The sequence below is a fragment of the Temnothorax longispinosus genome, chromosome 5 (assembly GCF_030848805.1).
Source record: "Temnothorax longispinosus isolate EJ_2023e chromosome 5, Tlon_JGU_v1, whole genome shotgun sequence".
Classification (NCBI taxonomy): Eukaryota; Metazoa; Arthropoda; class Insecta; order Hymenoptera; family Formicidae; genus Temnothorax; species Temnothorax longispinosus.
In genome coordinates this window covers 10,988,474-11,008,811 of record NC_092362.1, presented here as the reverse complement: position 1 = coordinate 11,008,811, position 20,338 = coordinate 10,988,474, and the positions used below count along the sequence as shown (strand labels likewise).

The 20,338-nt window shown below is 41.5% G+C and overlaps 1 protein-coding gene across 13 annotated transcripts in view; it reads right to left on the bottom strand.

The window, feature by feature from the left end:
* The window catches only part of LOC139813865 (neprilysin-1), a 268,145-nt gene that overhangs the window by 237,177 nt on the left and 10,630 nt on the right, over nt 1-20,338 (bottom strand). The window lies entirely within an intron of this gene.

Below are 20,338 nucleotides of genomic sequence, written 5' to 3'. Positions count from 1 at the left end.
TTTCAACCAATTTAACTTTTTTATAGCTCATTCGACGCGGAATCGTTTGGTGGTCACGAATATCATCATAAAAACGTATGATGGTTAACCGTTTTCCCAGAAAATAAAAAAAATCGTATGCGCATAATGCTGGACATATCACCACTGTGCCATTAGCCGGAAAAATTGTATTTATCACCCAAATTGACTTTGATAGGGCTCAATCGACGCGGAATCGTTTGGTGGTCACGAATATTGTCATTAAAACGTTTGGTGGTCAATGGTTTTCCTAAGAAATAGAAAAAACCGTACTCTCACGCCATTGGTCGTATGACTCCGTGACGTTAGCTCGGTAATTTGATGGATAAACATTATTTATCAATCAAATTGACTTTCATACGGCTCAATCGACGCGGAATCGTTGGGTGGTCACGAATATAATCAGTAAAACGTTTGGTGATCAACCGTTTTCCCAGAAAATAAAAAAACCGTATGCGCATAATGCCGGACATATCACCTCTGTGTCATTAGTCGGAACGATTGACCACCAAACGTTTTAATGACGATATTCGTGACCACCAAACGATTCCGCGTCGAATGAGTTGTATGAAAGTCAATTTGATTGATAAATAATGTTTATCCATCAAATTACCGAGCTAACGTCACGGAGTCATACAACCAATGGCGTGAGAGTACGGTTTTTTCTATTTCTTAGGAAAACCATTGACCACCAAACGTTTTAATGACGATATTTGTGACCACCAAACGATTCCGCGTCGATTGAGCCCTATCAAAGTCAATTTGGGTGATAAATACAATTTTTCCGGCTAATGGCACAGTGGTGATATGTCCAGCATTATGCGCATACGATTTTTTTTATTTTCTGGGAAAACGGTTGACCACCAAACGTTTTTATGATGATATTCGTGACCACCAAACGATTCCGCGTCGAATGAGCTATAAAAAAGTTAAATTGGTTGAAAAATAAAAATTGTCCGGCTAACTTCACACCGGAAATTTCATTTTTATTTTACAGTAAAACGACTAACCACCAAACGATCGGACTAGACTACCAAAAACCACCAAACGACCACCAATCGATTCCAATTAATGAAAGTTCGTTAAAGTTGTCCGGCCAACTTCATAGAGGTTATCCCTACTCTCAATTATGTCAAAGATCTTTGAGAAAGTATTACTGAAGAGATTAGGCAATATCATTGAGGAAAGGCAGTTGCTCCACCGAACTACCAATTTGGATTTAGAACTAAGTATTCTACAATAGATTAGGTCCATCGTATCCCAGCAAACGAAAAAAGATTGAAAAGAATTAAAACGGGATTGCCAGGAATTCAATTAAAGACTTTTCGAATTCCATTCTGTCCAAAAAAGGGATTGAAATAGTTTCAATATCATGGAATTCCTTTCCACACAGCAAAACTTGTTTCAGAAAGCTTTCCGAAAGATAACTTGGAAATTAATATTGAAATGTATAATTGAAATCATTCAGAAATATTTCTGAAACGTTTTATCAAAATAATATATCATTGAAAGCTTTCCAAAAGATAACTTGGAAATTAATATTGAAATGTAACATTAAAATCATTCAAAAGTATTTCTGAAACGTTTCATCGAAATTATTTATGACTCTTTTCACTGAAATATTTCTGAAATATTACGAAATATTTCTCTGAAATGTCTAAAATACATATCATTGAAAGCTTTCCGAAAGAAGTAGTTGTACTAGGCGGGTTCCACTCCGGGAGCTCCGAGGGGGGGTGAGGGAGGGGGGTATCGGATTTCGCGGGGGGGGTGAAGGGGAGGGGAGAGGAGCGGGGTATCGGGTTACACAGGGGTATCGGATTTCGCGGGGAAGAGGGGGGAGGGGGTTGAACCTGACATACCACCGGGATGACTCACCGGGATGAGTCACCGGGATTACTCACCGGGATGACTCACCCGCGCCGCGGGTTCGCGGTCGCGGTCGCGCCGCGGGGGCCGCGCGAGGGCCGCGCGAGGGTCCGCGGGAGGCGCGTGGGGGTCCGCGGGGGCCGCGGGGGCCGCGGAGTCCGTCGCGCCGCGGGGGCCTCGTTCGCAACGACGCCGCTAGGCGGCGCACAATGGTAAGACTAACTCGATAGGGCACTGCGTAGTAGCGTGTTTTTTTGTCGATGACGCATCGAACCTGTCGGGACACGTTCGTCGTAAGCAACATTTTTCTAGGAAAAGGGGGGCGGTTATCGCGCGTAGACTAAACAATCTAACTACGCAGTACGTGAAAGACAAAGGAAGAAATGACGTCATCGGGACGATGATCGACCCGATAACGCATCGAACCTGTCCAAACATGTTCGTCGTAAACAACATTTTTCTAGGAAAAGGGGGTGTTATCGCGCGTAGACTAAACAATCGATTATCTCGTAGACTAAACAATCGAACCTATCGGGACACGTTCGACGTAAACAACATATTTCTAGGAAAAGGGGGGCGGTTATCGCGCGTAGACTAAACAATCTATCTACGCAGTACGTGAAAGACAAAGGAAAAAAATGACTGGGGACATTACCGAATATAACGTAATGTATATAATGTAATATAATGTATGTATGTATGTACATATATATATCTATGTAAAGGCGAGCGCCGAGGTCCGCTGGAACATCGGCACCTCGCTTCTATGTTATGATATGCGATAATGCAATATGTGATTACCAATTCGTGCAACCGATGCTCCAGCGGACGTCGCATATATGGCTCGAATAGAAATGCGCGCGAAGAAAATATATAGCATGATTTATACTTAAAAAAACAATCCAACTACGCAGTACGTGAAAAAAACAAAGGAAGAAATGACGTCATCGGGACGATGATCGACCCGATAACGCATCGAACCTGTCGGGACACGTTCGTCGTAAGCAAATGTTTTCTAGGAAAAGGGGGTGTTATCGCGTAGACTAAACAATTTCGCGCTATTTTTACGACGCAGTACGCGAGACAAAGAAAAAGATCTTTCAAAAAATCAGTTGGAGCGAGAGAGAGAGCAAAGGGTATATAATGAGGGATGAAGCGCATCGAGCCGCATTAGTGAGATTTTAGAGCGATACATCGGTCAAAGAGTATCGAGATATATTGTGTGGTTAAACACGTTATCACGTTATCACGTGCAAGTGCTGTGAAGTGATATAATAAAAGAACTGGTGCGAAAGTGATCAAACATGGATCAATTCGAGCAAACCGAACGCGATCTATTGGAGCTGTCCGACCAAGTAGCTACCGTGGGTGAATTTTTCACATGGGCGCTGCAATGCGCGGAATTCGTCGAGCAGCTCGAGACACGCTGTAGTGCCAAACGTCAGCGGCTCTCCGACAATCCAACGATCGGGCAGAGGCAATCGTTGGTTGCCCGAATCGCGCGACTCGAGGGTGTGAAGTTGCGATTGGAAAGACAATTTATTCATAGCGGTGGTGATTATGCGAACGCCGGTACCAGTGGCAACACGCGCGCGACAGAACTCGTATGGCGAGAAATCGACGCCGGGTTCGAAACGCGAATAATGACCGGTGCTATAATTAATACAGAGACCATAGAACCGCGACAGTTTTTGGAAGACGCCTGCAGCGTCGTATGCAAGCGAGTGCGAGACATTATAAAAACACATAACTGTGTCAAAGTGAACACCGCGTTCAACGGGGAGTTTGTGGCGGGTGATAAACGTGCCAATAAGAGTATATGTACAAATAACATAGAACTCTGTGATACATCGCACTTGCGCGAGTGGTATGAGCTACATGTTATCGAGCCCACATTAGCGAAACTCGAGGAGTTCCAGGAACGCGACAGTGGTTGGGCGTTGACTCGAAACCTCAATTTGACGGTGAGCGTCAACAAGTACAATCCTTTGCGCGCGGGGTGTCACATGAAATTGCCTGAAGACATTAAATTGAAGAACGCGGTGATCAATGTGCTGTCTATGGACAATGCGTGTTTTGCGTGGGCCGTGACGGCTGCTTTGCATCCAGCCGAAAGACATCCAGAACGGGAATCTTCATACCCGCATTATTCAACGGTACTGAATGTACGAGACATTGAGTTCCCAATGACGTTGAGGCAAATTAAACAGTTCGAACGACTCAACGATATATCCGTCAATGTCTATATCATCGAGGGACAGAAGACTTCAAACGTTCTCCCGATACGGCTTACCGACCGCACGAATGATAAAAAACATGTGAATCTGCTGTACATGCAGGACCCACGAGACGACAATGTTGGACATTTCGCGTGGATTAAACATCTATCCCGCCTCGTGAGCTCGCAATTGAGCAAGAAAAAGAACAAAAAATTTTTTTGCGATCGGTAAGTACCTATACTTTTATTAATAATATATATCATTTTATATTTTTTTGTAAAAAATTTATAATATATGTGTTTCTTTTTTACAGATGTCTTCACTACTTTAATTCGAGCATGAAATTGGAGGCCCACACCGTGGAATGTCGAAAGGTAAACAAATGCGCAATCCGACTACCGAGCGAGGACAACAAATGGCTCAGCTTCAAGAACCACAGCAGGAAAGAGCGACTTCCCTTCGTGGTGTACGCCGATCTGGAGTGCGTGCTGCAGAAGACACAACCGGATACGGAACACGCGTCATACGCCTACCAACATCATCGGGTATGTAGTATAGCATACTACGTACAGTGTTCGTACGACGAAACGTTATCGACGTATCGATTTTGTCGCGATAACGACTGTGTCGCGTGATTCGTCGAGGAACTCAACGGATTGGCACATCGCGTAAAAAACATCTTGTCCGACATTGTATGCATGGTAGACCTAACGCGAGACGAGTGGGAGACATTTCACAGCGCGACAAAATGTCATATATGCGAACAACAATTCGCGCCTGATGATAATAAAGTGCGCGATCATTGCCACCTGACCGGGCGGTACAGAGGTCCAGCACACTCGACGTGCAATCTGAATTATAAGGATCCTCACTTCATCCCAGTAATATTCCACAATCTGTCGGGCTATGACGCGCACTTTATTATCAAGGAGATAGCTGCCGCGTTCGAAGGCAAGATCGATGTACTGCCTATAACAAAGGAAAAGTACATCTCATTTACTAAACACGTGAAAGACACCGCGGAAAAATCTGATTCGCGAAACGATATACAGTTAAGATTTATCGACTCATACAAATTTCTGAGCGCGAGTCTCGCAAAATTGGCATCCTTCCTAGATAATGATAAATTAAAAATTATACGATCAAAATTTTCCGCGTTATCCGACGACGATTTCAAATTATTGACGCGAAAAGGTGTCTTTCCATACGAATACGTGGACAGCGTCGAAAAGCTGGAGGATACGTGTTTACCGCCGCGCGATTCATTTTACAGTTCCTTGACCGGTGAAACCGTATCCGAGAGCGATTACGCGCACGCCGCGAACGTATGGCAGCGATTCTCCGTTCGAACCCTGGGCGAATACAGCGATCTATACCTGAAAACCGATGTCTTGCTGTTGGCCGACGTGTTTGAAAATTTCCGCGACAGCTGCGTCGCGAGTTACGGACTTGATCCCGCGTACTACTACACTTTACCAGGCTTTACGTGGGACGCCATGTTGAAACATACGCGTATCAATTTTGAACTGCTGACCGACGTTGACATGGTCATGTTTATCGAACGTGGTATACGCGGCGGCCTGAGTCAATGTTCCGGCAGATACGCGAAGGCCAACAACAAGTATATGGAGTCGTACGATTCATCGAAACCGTCGTCGTACCTAATGTACTTCGATGTCAACAACTTGTACGGCTGGGCGATGTGTAAGCCACTGCCCTACGCGGAGTTTCGATGGGTTGAAGACGCGTCAAATTTCGACGTTAACGCGATCGCTTTGGATTCGCCTACGGGCTATATTCTCGAGGTCGATCTCGATTATCCGCAGGATAAACATGACGCGCACGCTGACCTACCGTTTTGTCCGATGCGCGATAAACCGCCCGGCAAACGGCAGGACAAACTTCTCGCCACGCTGCACGATAAGGAGCGTTATGTCATCCATTATCGCAATCTGCAGCAGTGCATGTGCCATGGTCTACGCGTCACTAAAATACATCGCGTATTGCAATTCGCTCAATCTGAGTGGCTCCGTTCTTACATCGAACTCAATACAAAATTCAGGACACAAGCCAAAAATGAGTTCGAAAAAACATTATATAAATTAATGAATAACGCTGTTTTTGGAAAAACAATGGAGAATGTACGCAACCACGTCGATGTAAAATTAGTGACGACGTGGAAGGGTAGATACGGCGCGGAGGCAATGATCGCGCGACCGAATTTCCACAGCAGTAGCGTGTTTTCTGAAAATCTGGTAGCCATCGAACTGCGCAAACTCGAGGTGAAATTCGACAAACCGATCTATGTCGGCATGTGCATCCTCGACTTGTCGAAGGTGTGCCTGTACGAATTTCACCACGATTACATGTCTCCCCTGTACCGCGACTCGTGTAGAATTATGTATACCGACACGGACAGTTTGATTTATTATATCAAGTGCGACGACGCGTACGAGAACATGAAACATGATATAGCCCGGTTCGACACAAGTGACTATGCGGTAGATAACGCTTATGATATGCCTCTCGTCAATAAAAAAGTGCCGGGCCTGATGAAGGATGAAAACAATGGGGCCATTATGACCGAATTCGTTGGACTTAGGGCGAAAATGTACGCCTTACGAGTCGATGGCAAAAAAGATTGTAAAAAAGCGAAAGGTGTCAAAAGTAACGTTATCACGCGCACCATCACATTCGACGACTACACGCGGTGTCTGAACGATGAGATCGAAATGACTCGACCACAGTCGTGCATAAGATCGAAAATGCACGAAGTGTACACTATTAGCGAGACGAAAATCGCTCTGAGTCCGTACGACGATAAGCGATATATCGTGCCGGATTCGACCGATACGTTGCCGTGGGGACATTACCGAATATAACGTAATGTATATAATGTAATATAATGTATGTATGTATGTATGTATATATATCTATGTATGTAGTATAATATATAAATGTATGTATGTAGTATATGTAATATAATGTATGTATGCATATATATGTATGTAATGTATGTAGTATAACATATATGTATGTATGTAAGAAATAGTCCTCGAGTAAATATCGTATTATATATGAGAAGGGATATTAATAGAGATATCGCACATGTATTTAGTATTGAATATTTTTTTATTATATACTGTATATGTATTACATATTTCAAACACTTTACATGTATCATTTTTATATTAAGAATAAAATACAGTTTGCACGAATTAAATCACATTGTCTTTGTGTATCCATGAGTTGTGTGATCCATCGAATCCCAGCCATTTCACGTAAACCTCGTCGCCCCTCCTGCGCAGTACTTTCTCCACGAGATACACGTCAGGATAAGTCGCGCGATGCAACTCGTACTCGTAGAACGCTCCAGCGACGGATTTTCCACGATAGTCCTCGAGTAGGTAGGTTACGGGATTGGTATGCTGCACTTTAACGATCTTAAACACCTCGGTGGTCCAATTCGGCGTGTAACCCTTCTCGAAAATTGTCTTGTATTTGCTGACGCGTACCGAGTCGCCCGTTTTAAACTTTGCCGGGCCCGCGATCTTTATCGCGCTGTACACCGTAGCCAAGAGTCTTTCGGCGATCGCGGGGGTAACGTCGACGGGTCGCATGCCGATCGTTCGATGCTTGCGCGCGTTGTAATCCGACACGAGTCGCGATAACGCGTCGACCCACTTGTAAGTTCCATTGAGCGTAAACATTTTCCACATATTGTTTTTTAACGTGCGATTGAATCGCTCGACGACCGACGCCTTCATCACCGAATACGTGGAATAATGATTTATACCGTGTTTTCTCACGAGACGTTGCACGTCGGTGTTGTAAAATTCCTTCCCCATGTCGGTTTGTAGATTACTAGGACACCTCCCGCTATCTCGAATTATCTCAGCGATAGCGTCAGCTGTCTCGCTGCCACCTTTACCCTTGAGCGGCACGGCCCAGGCGTACTTGCTCAACACATCGATGACGGTGAGTATGTAGTGGTAGCCTCCGTTGAAACGCGAGTACGGACGCATCTCGACGATATCAGCCTGCCACAGGTCGTCGTACCCTCGCACTATGACGTGTCTGCGGGGAAAATTTCTTCTCGCCGGTGCGTGCAATTCGTCCACCAACCGTCGCTTTTCGATATTTTTATCCACATCGGTCGATTTTAACGGTCTCATGTTCGGTTAGCGTTTCGTTGACTGTCGATCGTCGTTCTTTGGCTGTACGTAACCGTTTCTGTTTATGTTTCTGCATCGTTCATCGCTGTTTCTGAACCGCTCAGAAACCATATCGAGCCGTTCTCGAACCGTTCGTTGTCGTTCGTCGTTGTCAGTTAACTGCTTCTTGTCACTCATCGTCGTCGTCGTCGACGTTCTTTAGCTGTTTGTAGCCTTTCCTGTCTCCGCGTAGTTCGCAGCTGTTTCTAAACCGCTCGTAATCGTTCCTAACCTGTTTTTGAACCGTTCGACAACCGTCCGACAACCGTTCTTGAACCGCTCGACAGCCGTCCGACAACTGTTCTCGAATCGTTCGTTGCTGTTCGTCACCGTCGTTAATTAACCGTTGCTTCTCTTCACTCGTTGCCGTTCGATAGTCGTTTCTGCTGAACCGTTTCTTCATCCTTCATTAGCCGTTTCCAATCTACTGATATTTGCACGTCGAAGCTCGTTCACCGCAGCCTGTAACGCTCGTACATCCTTCTCGAACGCGGTAAGCTTCTCGTCTGACTCTTTCCATTGATCTGTCAGACTTTTAAAGCATTGATCAACGTATATTTTGTTAACAGCGTCACCGTCAATCTCAGGTTGCGCTACGCGACGAATCTTGCGCGATCTTGCATCAAAGTCCGTGACGGCGCGACACAGAGCGTTGTCGCGCACGAAATTTCTCACTAATCTGCTCCACCGATAATGATAGGAAATGGTATTCGTTGCGTCTTCGCGCTGCTCGAACAATCCAAATTTATTGATCGGCATTTCGACACCAATTGAACGGATCGCTGTCGCACCGTTTAATTTATAATAAGCCCAGCCGCGCGAAGTTCCTCGATGATCGACATGATCTCATTGTCGTGGGCATTGTTGCCAGCTTGACGCGAAGCGTCGAGCAATCGCAGACGATCCACCAGCTCGTTGGGGTCATCCCAGTGCACGTAGTCGATCTTATTATCGGTTAGCGTCATCGCGCGAGGCGCGAATAATCCCTTTCCGGATTTTTTCTTCTTGGATTCGGTCGACATCAACGGTGCGATTACCTGTGTATACTTGTATCCCACGTTGCCCTTTAGTCGCTTGTTAGGATCGTGTTGGAATTTATGAGCACTCGTTGCCAACAGTATGCTCTTGTACTTTTGCATATCGTCTTCCGTGTAGATATCGTCGTCGGGCATTCTCTTGAAGATCAACTCGTAAATACCGGGTGTGCCGGCGTATCGTACGCCGTCGATATAAATGTTATCCGCTTTATCCACGTCAAAACGTTTATTACCGAGCATCAATTCATTATTGCCGAGATAAACGCCGTACGCTATGTCTATCGTTGGATAGGCGCCCAAAACAAACGCGATGTAAATTCGGCTCAGTGGACCCAAGTGATCTTCCAACGATTCTATAAACCATTGTCGACCCTTCGACGTTTGCAACCGTTTATGAACGGTTTTCCCAATCGAGTCGTCCGTGGTTTCGAAAACTTTCGCGGTTTCAAGAAATTCGGGACTTGTACGTTGCACGGTTTGCGTCGGTGTAGAGGTTATCGGTGTAGAGGTTATCGGTGTAGCGGTTATCGGTAGTACTGTCGATTGATTAGATTTACGCGGTGTCAATGAAAGATCCGACCAGGAGTCTAATCGTTTCTTCTTTCTCTTCGGTGTAGCATCCTCCTCCTCCACCCCGCGCTGTTGAACGGATAGCGGTTCGATTTTCACGTCAGCGTCGCTCTCTGTCGGCTCCTCTTTTTTCACCGCGATCAAGCTCGAGTTGTCGACGATCTTTTTCAACGGCTCGATGAGAGGTTTAAAGTGCGTGTCCAACTCAATGTCCTTCTCGATCTTACCGGTCTTCAAAGCGCGAAGTTTCTTGCGAATCGAATTACTCGTTTTTGCAATATCTTTCACGATCTTCTCGCGTTCGCGAATCGTCTCGCTCCCGTCGATCGCAGCCATCGTGGGGGGAAAAAAATTATGCAGAGTGTCGATCTCTTTCTCCGTAACACTAACGTTGTTTCACCTTCGACGACGTATCGACGACGACTGATCGCTTTTGTGGTATCGCGAACACGTTAAATCCTTTTCTGTATCGCCCGTTCGAAAGCGCGCTGTCCTTGTCTATCACTACGAATCCGTACTTGCATTGCCAACAATCGTGACACAACGAGCAAAATTCATCGTACGACATGTCGGTATTTACATGATTATTGTACACGTGTTTCAAATTAGTACCATCCTGTTTGAATAGGATCAGCAAATTCGCGTTGTCGCGTATCAGATGTTTCGGTATTCTCGCGTACGTCTGACAGAGATAAAAGCAGTCGACGTTCGAGTGCCTGCCCATCGAGAAATACTCTCTCACAGTGTCTTGCTTATCGCACGCCACGTCGTCGAAGACGAATATCGAGTTCGGACACGCGTCGCTCGGTGGAATGACGTCACTGTTATTGGAGAAGGTGTAGTAGCCGATTTCGTCGATTGATGTCAATAAATTCTCCAGATATCGGTATTTCGGTTGTTGCAGCGATTTCGAGTACACGTACACGTTCTCGAAACGTACACCGTGCGGACTTTCCAGCAAACTTATCAGAACGTTGGTTTTACCGCAATTCGAGGGACTGCAAATGATCGCGCGTATAGTAGTCGGCAGCATCGTACCGTGTCTGCGCCTATCCGCGTTGCCCTCCATCGACCGTGATCTGTCGTCGCAATTCGTCACGCGAATCGCTAACGGTTGTCGCACGAATCTCATTTTTTTCCTCACACTTTGTACGACTGAATCGAACTTACTCGTTCGAACGTCTATTTATAGGTGCGCGGCACCGCAAATCGCTCAGTCGCAAAGATGTTCGTCCTGCTGTCGAGACCTTCGGACATTCGCGATTTTAGCGCCGAACAGCTGCAATTCGTACCGAAAGCCGTTCTATTGCAAGTGTGCGGTGATCACGTCTACTATGTGTGGGACAAGCTTCCGCAGCATATAAAGGTGGATTTGGAGGTTCAGACCTATCGTCGCTGTGACGCACATTACAATCAACCGTGGCAGCGAACGCACATCGACGGTCCCGCGCCATTGATAAAGGATTGCGGCGAATGTCAACGAAAAAAATAAAAACAGGTAGAGGCCTGTTTAATCGCGCGATAGGTGCACTTCCGTTCGAACTGCACATTCCCGGCTATCAGTATTGCGGTCCGGGAACTCGTTTGCGAGAACGATTGGCTAGAGGTGATCCGGGTGTAAATCCATTGGACGCGGCGTGTCGCGAGCACGACATATACTATTCGCGTAACAAAGGCCTCACCGAGAGACACGCGGCGGACGAGATACTCGCCGAGAGAGCGTTGGGACGCGTCATCGCGAGAGATTCGACTCTCGGAGAGAGAGCTGCCGCTACAGCCGTCTGGGCGGCCATGAAGGCTAAGACGAAGCTCGGAATGGGTTTGAAAATAAAGGCGAAGACCCAGACGAAGATGAAGATGAAGAAGAGAGCGGATTCGAAAAAACGGATACTTCCGGCAGCGAAACGAGGCGGCGTATTACCAATTCTACCGTTGTTGGGAGTTCTCGGTTCTCTGGCCGGCGCACAGTGGGAAAAACGGCACTCTTTTTGGACAAAAATCGCTGAACGGTGTAATTTTTAACCGATTTCAATGCTTTTTTTTTTAATTTACTCGTTATAAATTGCTCTACAATCGTATCGTGGCCGTTTTTTAAATTAGGGCTTCAATTCAAAATGGCGGACGCAAAATGGTTGTCCACAGTCCACAGTCCACAGTCCACAGTTGTCCATAAACAATATTTTTCAAACTTGTTACAATTAATGTTTTTTCCACATGCTAATACCTGTAAATACAAGCGGCTGGTGACCGACCGTGATTTTAGAAGTGAGACGAAGCGCGCAGTATTGCCAGATTGCAGTTAGAGGCCAGAGCCACAGCAGCGTTTTTTTTTTCACTTGGACGCACAAAAACGCTCTGTTTACTACAGAGAGCCGCTTGTATCTCGATTGTTACACGATCGCTTGTTGCCGAAACTTTAGCGTGTTTATTTTGAAGTTCTCGATCCTACATCCTAAAATACTAATATTAACACAAATTTTTGATTTGTTCGAATAAAGACGCTATCCTTTCAACGTATAAAAATGGATTTTATAATAAAAAATCAAATTCTATGTGAATATATGTGGAATTATGTTGGTACAGATAAAAATAAAATAGACATTATTATAAATAACTTAAAAAGTGAGTATGATTTTAATGATAGGCAGCTTGAGCACATAAGGGTTAAGTTACGTGAGAATTTTTTTTCTTCATATAATAAGAAATGGAAGACTGTTTTTTATAAAAAAGAACTTTTTCAAAAGAGATATGCGGTGTTCTTGAATAAAAATTTTATCGTCAAATTTAATATCGATTTAAATCAATCATTTCAGAATATTTCCTTAGCCTCATCGTCAACTGTTTCATTAGAAATTCCTCCGGCAGAAGAACAAATAAAAAAAAGAAAAAAAAAGAGGTAGACAACGCTTATCTTATGAAGAAGGATCAGAAAAGACAAAGAAAAGACGTACTCAGGAACTACTATCGAAGTACAGTGCTGAAGAACTTATGAAAGCTGTTGAATGCTTGCATAATGAATGTGATAAAGATTCTGATATGGATAAAAGTACTGATAATATCGAAAATAATATCAATGAAATTTTAGCTATGTATGTTGATTTAGAACTAACAAAAGCGAAATATGAGAAACTCCAGATATATAATAAGAAATTATATGGAAGCAAATTATATCCTCCATATCCTAGTATTAAGAATGCAAAAGAAAAGTGCTATCCAACAGCTTTAACGTCAATGACTTAGGTGCAAGTGTCGATGTCAAGTCATTATTACATCATACTACTGAGAGAATACTTTTAACATTAAATCAAAAAGAGCTCCACGACTTATGCGGTAAAAAATTAATTTTACATGGAAAGTGGGGTATGGATGGTGCTTCAGGGCAGCAAACCACCAGACAAAAGTGGTCAGGAACAACGTCAATTTGTACTGACGATAATGACGATGAGGCTACGGAAGAAACGTTCTTTGATAACGCAGTATTTCTTATTTGTTTTGTCCCTATACAATTGGTGGATGACGATAGTAATATTGTATGGAAAAATGAAAGTCCTTCGTCAGTCTATTATTGCCGACCAGTAAAGTTCGAATTTATAAAAGAAAATGATTCTAATACAGTTAATGAATACAAATTTTATTCAGATATTTTTAACCAACCTGAGCCCTCATGCATCACAGTGGAAAATTTATTATTCAATGTAAGTTTTAAAATACAATGCACAATGATCGACGGTAAAACATGTAACATTTTAACCGGTCAAAAATCTTCCAATTGTTGCAACATTTGTGGAGTGGGTCCAAAATATATAAATAATCTAAAATATGTTAAAAATCTTCCAATTAATGATGATAACTATAAATACGGGCTTTCGACATTACATTGTTGGATTCGTTTCATGGAGTATTTACTCCATATTTCCTATAATTTAGATTTTAAAAAGAGTTGCGCGAAAGGAGAAGATAAAGTTTTAAAAGCTGAAAGAAAAAAACTTATTCAAAAGAATTTAAAATCTAAATTATCATTAACTGTAGATGTTGTAAAACAAGGAGCAGGTACAACTAACACTGGGAATGTTGCGCGTTGTTTTTTTACAGAAGCTGAAACAGTAGCCGAAGTTACTGGATTAAATAAAGATCTGATAAAACGACTGGCCAATATTTACAGGTATTAGCATGTGGAAAAAACATTAATTGTAACAAGTTTGAAAAATATTGTTTAGACACTGCTGAACTTTGTGTTCACTTGTATCCCTGGTATAACATTCCACCATCTGTACATAAAGTTCTAATACACGGTAATAGTATTATTAAACATTTGATTTGCCAATCGGTTGTCTCTCGGAAGAAGCGCAAGAAGCAAGCAATAAGATCTTTAGAAAAGCTCGTGCCCAACACAGCAGAATGAGGTCACGAAAATCTACTAATGAAGATATCATGCATTACCTTCTAGTGTCATCAGATCCCTTAATTAGTAGTATAAGAATTAAACAAGAGAACGAACAGAAAGATTTATCTCCTGAGGCTAAAGATCTGTTGATCAATTAAAACAAAAAGCAAGGCTTATAACTAATTGTAATAAATTTTTCACATAGATATATTAAAATGTATTAAATATAACAAAAAATTAAGGGTGTTAGATTCGATACAGGTGTTAAAAATTCAAGAAATATATATTTAAAAAATAAAAAAAAATACAAAATACAAAAAAATACAAAAAAAACGACAAAAAATAAATAAAAAAATTTTGTTATGTCTTGTCTGATGCCTTGACAATAAAAGGCTTGAGTATTACGTAATTACGTTATTAATAAACAATTAATATGTATGCTTTTCTTTGCTTTTACATGATGATTAAACAGCTTAATATTGAAATTTTCAGATAATATATACTAATACGTAAGCATGCGAGCTGAATGCATTTGTGTTTAAGATATCAAAAAGTCGCGAGGGAGATTATAGAAATTCGTCATGTCCGTACCAACGTTCGTGGACCTGCAAGGATTCCTCGTCGGAATGAAATTTGTCGTGAAGGAGGTGGCGGTGCTGAGAAAAGGCTGCGTTCTGACGCATCATATTTTTACGTACCCCATGCCGTGGAATCTCCTCACAAAATCCGACAAATCGTGCGCTACCTGGTTGATTCACAATCACCATGGATTACGATGGGAAGACGGAAACGTACCGTACAGCATGGTGAAACGCCTGATTACGTCGGCCGTGCTTGGTATGGAAGAAGAAGAAGAAGAAGACGATGACGACGAGATGCCGACTCTCGTGTACGTCAAGGGATGCCAGAAACGAGAATGGCTGGTGGATCTGCTGGAGAATTATGCGCGAAAAAACCTAATCGTCGAGACTCTGGATGCGCATTACGAAGATATCGAATCTTTGAATAAACTAGATGACACCAATACTATGCGATGCGGAAAACATGAAAAGAATTGCGCGTTACAAAATGTAATAAAACTATTTAATTGGTGGTCGCGCGCGACGCCATAAAGATTTGCGATCTTTTTTTAATAAATAATTTATATATAACTTTTTTATGTTTTATTTCTTACTCCCCCTCCCCTCCCCCATCATCACCGTTAGAGTAGACTTTACTTCCCTCTCTCCTAAAAAATCCACTGCGCAGTTCTATAAACATTAAATCCCCCTCCCGCTCCCCCTTCCCCCACCATCACATTATTACTTTTTGGAGTTGTCGCGTATACTCGAGTAATTTTTCAAATGAGCAGTCTTGTCGCGATCGCTTGTACTGACGGACAACTTCTCAGAGCCTAGAGAGCGAAAAAATGTTCTCCTTTGAAGGATGCAACAGCAGCAGCAGCAACAACGGTGCAAAACGCGTGAATGCCGTGAATTATTACGTGCCGATTCACAACGTTGAAACTCAAACGTATGAGGCCAGATGCAATAGGTAAGTTTCGTTTGAGAAAAAATTAACATATAGAGTCTCCCCCCAGTTTTTATATCTTTGCATATTGTAATACTTATGAATAATACAAAAAACTAATTTCATTTCTTTTATCCAGCATTTCGGGGGACCGTCGCGCGGTTTGCATACTCAGCAGACGATACGCGCTGACAGCTACGGGATACAAATTCCTCGAAATTGGCATTAACGTGGGCCCACCGAGCTATGTGGAGATTGCCGTTGGAGATCATCGAGGAAAGGAACTGCTGTTGTCTCTCGAAACGTGGAAGGCACTCTACGAGCAAAGACGAAATATTCAGAATTTCTTTCGCAACGACTTCAAAGATGCCCATAGTTTTATAAACGTTGGACCGCTAACGGTGAGAGTTTGTACGTCGGTTAATAACGTCAAACTCATACGTCTCGAATCTGTAAACGTACGCTTGATGATGACCGAATCGACGCTGCATCGTATGTTCGATCTCGATCGGTGCATCGAAGCGAGATTCGATCGTTTGGTCAGAATCCTTGCGGCGGTCGATGCAAAATTTGCGCAGTTCTCCGATATCGCGTCCACCGTGACGGATCCCAGGGAAGCGTCGAATGCAATATACGCTAGCGATGCGTTCAATACGAATCAGCTCATCAATTGTGAGCTCGCAGCTTTAGTTTTTTAGCACGTAAGATATATTGTGTAAAAGAAGAGTTAAATAAACAGGCTTTTTTTACACCCTAAAACGAACGATGTATTTTTCTTTTGCGTGCATGTCCTTCCCTATACCTAACTTTTATCATACGTTGTTTACGACGAACATGTTCCGACAGGTTCGATGCGTTATCGGGTCGATCATCGTCCCGATGACGTCATTTTTTCCTTTGTCTTTCACGTACTGCGTAGATAGATTGTTTAGTCTACGCGCGATAACCGCCCCCCTTTTCCTAGAAATATGTTGTTTACGTCGAACGTGTCCCGATAGGTTCGATTGTTTAGTCTACGAGATAATCGATTGTTTAGTCTACGCGCGATAACACCCCCTTTTCCTAGAAAAATGTTGTTTACGACGAACATGTTTGGACAGGTTCGATGCGTTATCGGGTCGATCATCGTCCCGATGACGTCATTTCTTCCTTTGTCTTTCACGTACTGCGTAGTTAGATTGTTTAGTCTACGCGCGATAACCGCCCCCTTTTCCTAGAAAAATGTTGTTTACGACGAACGTGTCCCGACAGGTTCGATGCGTCATCGACAAAAAAACACGCTACTACGCAGTGCCCTATCGAGTTAGTCTTACCATTGTGCGCCGCCTAGCGGCGTCGTTGCGAACGAGGCCCCCGCGGCGCGACGGACTCCGCGGCCCCCGCGGCCCCCGCGGACCCCCACGCGCCTCCCGCGGACCCTCGCGCGGCCCCCGCGGCGCGACCGCGACCGCGAACCCGCGGCGCGGGTGAGTCATCCCGGTGAGTAATCCCGGTGACTCATCCCGGTGAGTCATCCCGGTGGTATGTCAGGTTCAACCCCCTCCCCCCTCTTCCCGCGAAATCCGATACCCTTGTGTAACCCGATACCCCTGTGTAACCCGATACCCCGCTCCTCCCCCCTCCCCCTCACCCCCCCTCGGAGCTCCCGGAGTGGAACCCGCCTAGTACAACTACTGAAAGATAACTTGGAAAATAATATTAAAATGTAACATTGAAATTATTCAGAAGTAAAAACGGAGAAGTAAAAACTTGAATCGTCAGTGAATAATTAACAATTAGCAAAAGAATTATGTTTGACCCAACTGGCAAATTTTATTGTTCACAAAACGCTACGTTTCGACCGCAGATTTCGGTCCTTTTCAAGCGTATAGAAACACTAATATTAATTATTAGTCAGACATAATGTCCAAACTACGCCGAATCTAAAAACTAAACATCAAAAATTGTGGCACGCAACAATATAAGTATAAGTCCAAAAATAATTATATAAATCAAAACTTACATATTTGTGCGTTAAATTCACAGAAGTAAAATACAATTTAAACGGCATTTTCGTTATTCATTTATGTCGAAGGGCATGTAAGAGCCGTGCGGTGGTAACATTGTAACTGCAAGACAAGTAATGAACAAACTAATGATGTCAATATTAAAAGTCAGAGCGTGGAGAGGGAAACAGAGAAGAAGGAGATAGAATTACGTTTCTTTTATAATATGTTCGTAGAGAGCGTTAAGATTCTTCGTGTCCTTTTGTAAATTAATGGTGTCATCAAATTTTTTAATAAAAAATATCTCCGCTAATTCCCTCTTTCTAATCTGTCTCTTCTTATGTATTATTTCTGGCTTCCCCCAATCGAAATCATGCCCATAGGATGTTCGATGCTCACTCACTACAGAATGCTTGCTCGCCGGTTTTCTGATATCGTTCTGGTGTTCTTTGAGACGTGTGCACAAATGTCTTTTTGTCTGCCCAATAAACGTAGCATTGCAATCTTTACATCTCTACGAACATAGTTGGGCCGAACATAATTCTTTTGCTAATTATTCAAAAGTATTTCTGAAATGTTTCATGTTTCATCAAAATCATATATCATTGAAAGCTTTCCAAAAGATAACTTGGAAATTAATATTGAAATGTAACATTGAAATCATTCAGAAGTATTTCTGAAACGTTTCATCGAAATCCTTTATGACCCTTTTCACTAAAATATTACGAAACATTTCAGAGAAATATGCAACGACGCCGCTAGGCGGCGCATAATGGTAAGACTAACTCGCAAGTAAATTTCAGTTGGGATACCTTCAGTTGGGACTAATATAAGCAGGCCTCCGGCGAAGCAAAATCATGACTATGATCAAGAATATGTTTTACGAAAGACAGGAAATTGTTCCGGATGACCCTATACAGGGTGATCCGAAACAATTTGATATGAGAAAAAGTATCTGAAATATTTCCCATATATTTTTGAAACATTTCAGAGATATTTTCGAAGCATTTCTATGGCATGCCGTTTTACTTTTTAATAGCAAACATTTTTAGTATACAAATAAAAACTAATTCTCCAATTTACAATAAAGAGAAAAATGGTTTAGAAACATTATCATTATGTCTAGGCATAAAAATAATTAATTAAAATTATGTCTAGACATAATTTTAATTCGTCAAAATAAAATTTGATGAAAATTGGATGGCACACCGTTTTACTTTTCAATAGCATAAATAATATTGTACTCGATATAAAAGTTTCGAAAAATAATTGTCTAAGAAAAATTGCAATTTTTATTAATGAATTAAAATTATGTCTAGACATAATAAAAATTGGACGAATTAAAATTATGTCTACACATAATAAAAATTCGGTATTATTTTTATGTCAAGACATAATTTTAATTTATCTAATTTTTATTATGTCTAGACATAATTTTAATTCGTCCAATTTTTATTATGTCTAGACATAATAAAAATAAATTAAAATTATGTGTACACATAATTTTAATTCATCCAATTTTTATTATGTCTAGACATAATAAAAATTAGATAAATTAAAATTTATCTTTATTATGTCTAGACATAATAAAAATGGGATGAATTAAAATTATGTCTAAACATAATTTTAATTCATGAATAAAAATTGCATTTTTTCTCAGACAATTATTTTTTGAAACGTTTATATCAAGTAAAATATTATTTATGCTACTGAAAAATAAAACGGCGTTTCACAGCGTTTTATAAAGAAATGTAGCATTATTCTTATGTGTAGACATAATTATAATGCATTTTTATTATGTCTTAACATAATAAAATCTTTCACTTTGCAAAATTTTGAAAAATTGAATGCAATTTCGTAGGAACACATTGAAGGCGTGCATTATTTAAAATGTACAGAATAAATCGCATTTTTAAATTTTGTAATTTACATGCTGCCACAATTTAAGTGTGTCAATTTTTATTATGACATCAGTTATTTAAATTTAGAAGCATTTTATTTTTGCGTTGCATTATGAAAGTAAATCACTTTATAAAACCATTCTTAGTAAAGGAAAAAATTTATTTACCTTATTTTTATAAAAGACTATTTCCGTATTACCCACTTTTCTTATTTAAAGCTTAAGAAGGTTTAGATAAATAGTATTTCTTTAAAATATTATCATGTTGAGTCAAAAATGCGGTAAACTAAATTTATGTTTCAACACAATAATTTATTGAATAAAAATTCTGTCCAAATATAAAAATAATTTAGAATTTGTATTACGCATCCTGACATTATTTAATTTACTAAATTAAAATTATGCTCATATACAACGTACAACGTGTATAAAAATAAAACCAGATTTTCATTATAGCAGGACATATTTTTTAACCCTACAATTATTATTATGTCAAGACATAATTAAAATTCAGAATTAAAATTATGTCAAGGCATAATTTTAATTCAACGAATAAAAATTTTATCTAAATATATAAATGTTTAGATGATCAAACTTTGAATTTTAATTATACCCGCATAATTTTAATTCATC